This window comes from Engraulis encrasicolus, chromosome 1, assembly GCF_034702125.1.
Source record: "Engraulis encrasicolus isolate BLACKSEA-1 chromosome 1, IST_EnEncr_1.0, whole genome shotgun sequence".
NCBI lineage: Eukaryota > Metazoa > Chordata > Actinopteri > Clupeiformes > Engraulidae > Engraulis > Engraulis encrasicolus.
This window is the reverse complement of record NC_085857.1, coordinates 31830075-31837796: the sequence shown is the minus strand read 5'-3', so window position 1 is coordinate 31837796 and position 7722 is coordinate 31830075.

Here is a 7722-nt window from a genome sequence, read left to right as displayed (position 1 = left end):
TCAACAATGTCCCGTTTTCTCCATTCATCGGGGCCAGACTAAATAATGACATCCAATACATTTAGGCTGGTTTATCAGGCTATTGAAACGGGTGATATCGGGCAATCGTTTAGCCTTTTTTGAAGCCCATAATGTGTATCAAAATGTTTTAGAGTGAATTGGCTTGTTGTGTGGTTGCCAACAACGAAACCCAATGTGTAATTTTAGCATCAGCTAACACAGATATGATGCATTGGCCACTTTTAGAAGCAGCGCACGTACCTGTCATCTTCCAGGTTCCACAGAAGTCCGCACAAACTGATCAGCAAAGTCACACAATCCAGTGAGTTGAGCCTCACCCATGTTCATTATTATTATTACAAATAGTAGTAGTAGTAACAGCCAGTTCTTATTAGTATTATTATTATTATTAAGATTTTTTTTTCATAAATGTTTTCTAGGGACAAAGTGTAGAACCATAACCTCTTCCTGTAGATGGGGTCGCTGGCGGGCCTATTCATTATTTTCTGAAAATACTCAACAACATCATAACAATATTGCTATGACATTGCCGAGAGCCTTAAGTAACAGATTAAGCATAACCATCACAATTTTAGTGACAGTAAGCTTATAGGCCTCTGTTTAAAGGATGACTCCAGCCAATTTTAACATGCCGTTATAATGCTCAAACTACCCTGGACTTACAGTGGTGCTCATATGTTTACATACCCCAGCAGAATATACGCTTTCTCTGCGATTTCTCACAAAATATGAAGGATTACACAAAACCTTTTTTTTCACTCATTGCTAGTGACTGGCTTAAGACATTTATTAGCAATCTTCTGTGTTTACTCTTTCAAAAGCATGATCACAACCCAAACTACCCAAATGACCCTGTTCAAAAGTTTACATACCCTAGTTTCTGATGCTGAATATGGCCCTGTTTAACATCAGGGACCGCTCTAAATTGTTTGTGGTAGTTGTGAATAAGGTTCTTAATTTTCTCAGATGACAAAGCAGCACATTCTTCCTGGCAGAATGGTTGTTTCCTGTAATATCTTTGGGTGTCTTGCTGGAACCTCACATTTGAGGTTTCCCCTGAATGGCTCAATGATGTTGAGATCAGGAGAGTGAGATGGTCGCTCAAAAATCTTCATTTTATTCTTTCTGAAGCTAATGACAGGTTGATTTGGCTTTCTGTGTCGAAATATTGTCACGTTGGCACTGTTGGAATTTCAATTCAGAAATGCAATATGAGGGGGTTTGGTTGGAATCAAGCCATTGGGCAAGGGAATCATTGCATTGCAATGATCATTGCAAGGGAAATTGTTCAGGAGGCATAGGACAACCAAAAAATAACTTCAGGTGAAATATAGGACAACATGAAAAAAATGTTTTAAACTGTACAGCAAAGAGGCACTTGAGGAAAGATGGGCTGTTGGGGGTTGCCAGGAGAAAGCCATTACATGTTATTTTGCATATGATACACCAAATAGCATAGTGAGAAGCATCAGAATGCCTGTGACAAAGTCATTTGGAAAAAATAGATCAATATGGAACTTTTTTCAGCCACTATTAACAGTACCATTTGGAGAACAGTCAACGGAGCCTACTGTAAACATATATGAGCACCACTGTATCAGTACTTTTTTGTCAGAGATTTTTTTTCAGTCTTTTCCGAGATCCTAGTCATTGTAATGGGGGCAGGTGTTTTATTTATTCCCAAAAACATCCAAAAGTGTATGCAACATCAGCAGGCAACAAACAGCGATAACTTTCTGGAAAATATTTGGAGTAGGCCCATGTTAAGAACGTTTTTAATGTAAACAAAATCTGCCCCCATTAGAACAGCTCAAATCTCGGAAAGGGCTGAGCCCAAAAAAAATGCTAGCCAGGCCGTGCCCTCCTAGTGACGCAACAGCTTCAGCGTTGCTACCAGTCAGGGCCTCGTTTCCGAAAGGGCCTTAAGTACTACTTAACGCTACGTGCTACTTAAGTTCACACGTAACACCATCGTAGAGCTCACGGAGCGTTTCCCAAAGCCAACTTAGCAAAGAACCATCGCAGGTTGACACGTAACTCTAAGAGCAATCCACGAGTGGTCTAGAGTAGTCTTAACGCGCTAAGATTGATCGTAGCGGCATGGCACAGTGGAGACACCCACAGGATATGAAGGGAAAAGAAGAAACCTGCGCATAAGATTGCTGTTTTAAGACGCGAGAGGCATGGCACAGTGGAGACACCCATAGGAAAAGAGGAAACTTGCGCTTCAAGTTGATGTTTTAAGACGGGAGTGTAGCCTAAATATCATGGCAGCACAGTTGACACTGCAACGAAAATAAGAAGGTAACATTAATTGTGGATGTGTAGGCCTATAAAATAAAAGTAATGTGTTTGGAAATATTTTACAGGTAGTAAAATAGTTCGACTGTGTTTGATAAACCTGGGCATAATTAAACTGTGATCAATCATAATTTGTGTGGGTGCTTCATGAACATGAACAAGGCAAAATGATTAAGGGGCTTCGGCAACGAGAGACAAGAGTGTTGATGTTGGAAGGCCACTTCCGAAACTTTATTTATTTTATATTTTTTGAAGAAAAATGGTCAGCGAGTTGTTGCACCCTCTTTCATTTTCAAGTAGCCTAAGAAAGGGAAGGCGACGCCGAAAATACATGATAGTTGTAGGCGAAGGGTAAGCTATGACAAAAATTAAAAAGGCAGCGATGGGGATTCGTGTAGATTTTTTGTTTTAATAACAGCAGACTGCCGTGCAAAAATGTCCTCACAGTTGTGAAAGTCTTGAGCGCGCGGTACTTTGCGCACCGCTCACCACATGTGCCAAGCTCCTCTCCCTATTCCGACTCTAGTAGGCTAAGCAATAACAAAAAGGCAGCGAGGGGATGTGTCAATTTTGATGGACATTGTTTTTCATAACAGCATGCTGACGTGCTCCCGACAGTTGTCAAGCCTTGAACGCCTTGAGGTTGTAACTTTGCGCATCCCAATTTGGAACTCCAACTAGGCCTAGGCCTAGCCTACTTGTCTTCTTAAATATTAAGCTGCAGTAGCCAAGTGCACGCGCTTTATCTGGGTCTTAACGGCGTAGCTCATTATTACCGTCAGTTGGGAGTTTTGCATGATTTCATTGTGTGTGTGCATTTTATTTCATTTGCCAACAATAACTCCTGTCGATAGTTGCAAACTGCTACAAATGTAGTCCCACCCTTATAGAAAACAACTTTTGATACTGACACACGCCTTACATTTTGTAAATGGTTTAGCAGCAGATGACGGCGCAGTTCATTCCGAGTACACTTCAGCACCACAGATGTGGACAGCGATCCTTAAGAGCGACGCTACGAATGATCTTAGAGGCTGTGCACGCGCGTTCATGTACGAGTGTCTTTGGGAAACAGTCGTAGGAAATCTAAGAACATTCGTAGGATCACTGGTTAACGACACACGTAAGGCTAAGAACCATCGTTATTGGGAAACGAGGCCCAGGTCAAGAGCAATGCAAGTACTTTCTGAGTTCACGCAAATACGGGAACTCCTCCCACTTTGTTGGGAAGCAAACAATCATTAGCAAACCAAGGGAGGCCATTTGGGAAATGCTGTTTGGGAAATGTTAATTGTAGTGGTGTGGATCGGCACTTCCCTCACGATCCGATTCGATCACGATTCGGGAGGTAGTAGATCCGATTCGATTCGATTCTATTAGATCCAATCCGATCCGATCCGATCCGATTCAATTCTACAATGCATTGCAATGCATTACATTACATTACAACGCAAAGCAAATGTTTAATCAGCCATGATGAGGCAATACAAGTAGTCAGACACTGAGCAACAATTTATTGGCTGTTTTCTGTATCAGTCTGTATCAGTCTTGCAATGTTTTGAAGTGCTTTTATTTAATTTAACATTCATTTGCTCCCGAAATATCCATGGAAGTAATTGAAACTTTAAAAAAATGATCGATTCAGGAACTTGCCGGATCGATTCTGGATCGTCCATGCCCTGCATTGATTCGGATCGCCGAATCGATCATTGTTGACACCACTAGTTAATTGTTATGCTCTTCGTTAGACCAAGTCTCGAAGAGATTTGAAATCGATGATCATCAGGCTAAAAATGCAGAATCACCAGGTACTGACAAGTCAAGGGTAGCGTGAGCAATACAACAGCATATTGAAATTGGCAGGAGTGCTCTTTTAACAAACGTTCACAGGACACCCAGAGCTTGAAGCTGAGTTGTCCGTGCAATTTGTACCTTTGGACGAGCAGCCACATGAGCCAGGTGCTGGCTGGTATACCCACACACGCAGACGGCACGCTGACCACAGTCCAGATCATTGGACCGGTGGCGAGAAGAGCGCAGAAAGAGTCATCAACATGGCTGGAGTTGTTATCGGCGCTAGAGAAATTGGATATATTTACAGCCATGGCTCTCTCTCTATCTCTCTCGAACACCTGCCTGCAACACATACAGCCATGGCTTAATGGTTAGAGCGCTGGTCTTTACAAAGTAGATCAGAGGGTTACAGGTTCAAATCCCACCCTTACCAACACATTCATCCATTGCTGAAGTGTCCTTGAGCAAGGCACCTTATCCCACATTGCTCCAGGTCCTGTAACCTATACCCTGTAACTAAAATAACTGTAAGTCTATTGTTTTTTGTGTGTTTTAAATATATATATATATATATATATATATATATATATATATATATATATATACAATACAGGCCAAAAGTGTGGACTCACCTTCCCATTTATGCATTCTCTTAATTTTCGTGGATTTTCATTGTGTATTTTCATGCAGGGCATCAACACTGTGCTTGAACACAAGAAGAATTACGAGCTTACCAAAAAAATATCAATTCTAGTTGTCCAACATCGATGTCAGCTGTCTGTCCACCTGACACGACCACAGCACAACTGATAGCCCCACACATTTCAAAAAGCTTATTTTTCTGTTTTCAAATAAAAATGCCCAGTCTGTCATGTCAATCCTAATTGAACAATAAAGTCCTCCAATAACTCACTAGAATTCTAGAACTAGAATTTTGAGACCTAAAACCTAGTTTTAAATTCTCGCCAGTACAAGCATTTTACAGACATTTTCTTGATCTGATATTGAGTCACAGCCAGTTACTTGGAGAGGTCAAACCTGTGTCGGAGGTAGTCTGTTGCAGGGTTTTTCACTTTTACTTTGACTTTTTATACCACTGTTCCTCCTAGATAACCAGCTATGCTGACCAAGTGACCTATTATCAGATAAAAAAAAATTCTCTTGTATTGCTTGTATCAATTAAAATTGACTCGACTGATTGGGTATTTGTACTTGAAAATAGACAGAAAAATAAGCTTGTTGAAACGTGAGGCCCTCAGTTTTGCTGTGTTGACTTCACTGTTTGGCATAATTTGATATTTTTTAAATAATTGTTTTTATTTTTTTCATATTTACATAATTATACATGTTCATGCACAGTTTTGATGCCCTCCGTGAAAATGTACAATGTTCTGTAAATAGAAGAAATAAAATATAATAAAGAGAATTAATTAAATGAGAAGGTGTGTCCAAACTTTTGGCCTATACTGTATTATACTGTATTATGTCAGCTAAATGTGATGTAAGTCTGTGAACATTGACATTTCATGCAGGTCCATATTCTCTCTGTCTCTCAGCTGAGGAGCATCATGCAGTGTTCTGGGCTGCATATCCCCAAAACTGTGTATTAGTACTTAGATGTGCACTGTGTAATATTTGTGTATATAGTATGTGTAAACTTAAAGTGATGTGGTATATTGCCTAGGGGACACCTCATAGGCCTACTTAAGTACTGATAGGCCTACTTACCTAGGCTTAAGAAGGCAACTAAACACTTTTTGGGAAATGCCGCTGATTGATGTCTGGGGAGCTCAACCACTCGTGAAGGTTCATTTTACTTAAATTAACATCTTTGGGCAGCATTACATCTCAGTGGCCCTACCATGCCGCTAACGGTAGGGCACTCGTCTACTATGCGGCCGACCCGTGTTCAATTCAGCAAACTAGGTCTAACTACTTTCATGGCTTTGGTGAGAAATCCCACCTTCAAGTTTATGAACAGGCTGGATCAATCCACAAATGAGCGTATTGTTCAGATAGTAGACTCAAGTCGTAGCTCTGTGAGGTACATGTCTAAAATCAGGGAGCACTGGCACGTGTGCCTTCACTAACTTACATGTATATAGCATATTTTTGTATGAAATGTGTATTTATGTGTGATGTATTGTTTTAATTGATCTATGTACTGTACTGTCTCTCATGTGGGCCTTGAGCCTGTAATAAAGTTCATATGAAGACCTCTTTTCCAAAACGCTATATCCACCATTTTTGACATTTTGCATTTTAATATTGGAATTGACTGTTGTCTCTCTTGGGGGTTGAGAGACTGCATGCAATACCATGTACCATGCAATACCATGTCTACATACACAATGCAAGATTGTTTACATGTTTACATTACAAAAAACTAACCCTACTTGGCATCTGCACTCATTGATCTGAATATTTCCTGTGTACTTTGTATCTGCAAGTGTTGCATATTATGATTATGTCCTTGATTGTAAGTTAAAAAGCATCTGCCAAATGCAATGTAATGTAATGTGTTTTATACTGAATACCAGCAATATAGAGAAAGCGCATCCGTGTGCCCATCATGGAAAACAATTCCGTGTCTAGGGGCACGGAATTTTGGCAAAATCTGTGAAACTGACACGGATTTCGTATCCCAAAGATCTGTGTCCATTCCACAGAATTATGAAAGATCATATTGTTGCATTGAATAATTTCCAGGTAAAATGGTAGGCCTACTCACCTCAATGATGTGTCCACTGTTGTTTAGTGTTGAGGCGGACCAATGCGTGGTCTGGAGAGAGAGTGTGTGGTTCTGGCTGTAGGTAGGCTACATACATGAACCCATACATGTTGTAGGTGTAAACACCCATGTCTTTTATTTGAATATCTAGGGAAATAAGCATGACTTTTAGCCGAAGTTATGTAATGCGAAACCAAGTTACATGCACTATGTGCTACCCTCTGGTTTCTGGTGGCGGATATAATTTGTAATAAGACCCAAAAGGTTATGAAACATCAGCAGACAACTAGCAAACCGCTACCTTTTGGGATAATATTTGGAGTAGGCCTATGTTAATAAAGTTCTTAACGTAAACAAAATCTGCCCCCATTAGAATAGCTCAGATCTCGGAGAGGGCTGAGTAGAAAAATGCAGTACTGACAAGTCAAGGGTATAGCGTGAGCAATACAACAACATATTGAAATTGGCCCTACTGAATCACTGTTTTGGACCTGTTTTGTAACGCACAGAGCGAAACTTCCTAAGAAAGACCAAGGCGCAGACACCTACTCAAGCTTCACCTGCGTAGGCCTTCATACATGAATCCATAGGCCTACATGGTGTGTAATTACCCATGTCTTTTATTTGAATGTTTAGGGAAATAAGCATGGCTTTTGGCCTTATGTAACGTGAAACCAAGTTACATGCACCATGGGCTATCCTCTGGTTTCTGGTGGCGGAAATCATTTGTATGTTCCATGCTGCTCTTTCACTGTACCAACACATCCACGGATGATACACATTTGCAAACTTGTGACAAACATACATACTGGTTTTATTCAACCTAATAATATATATGAATATGTTTGTACATCAGGTTTGTAAATACCCATATC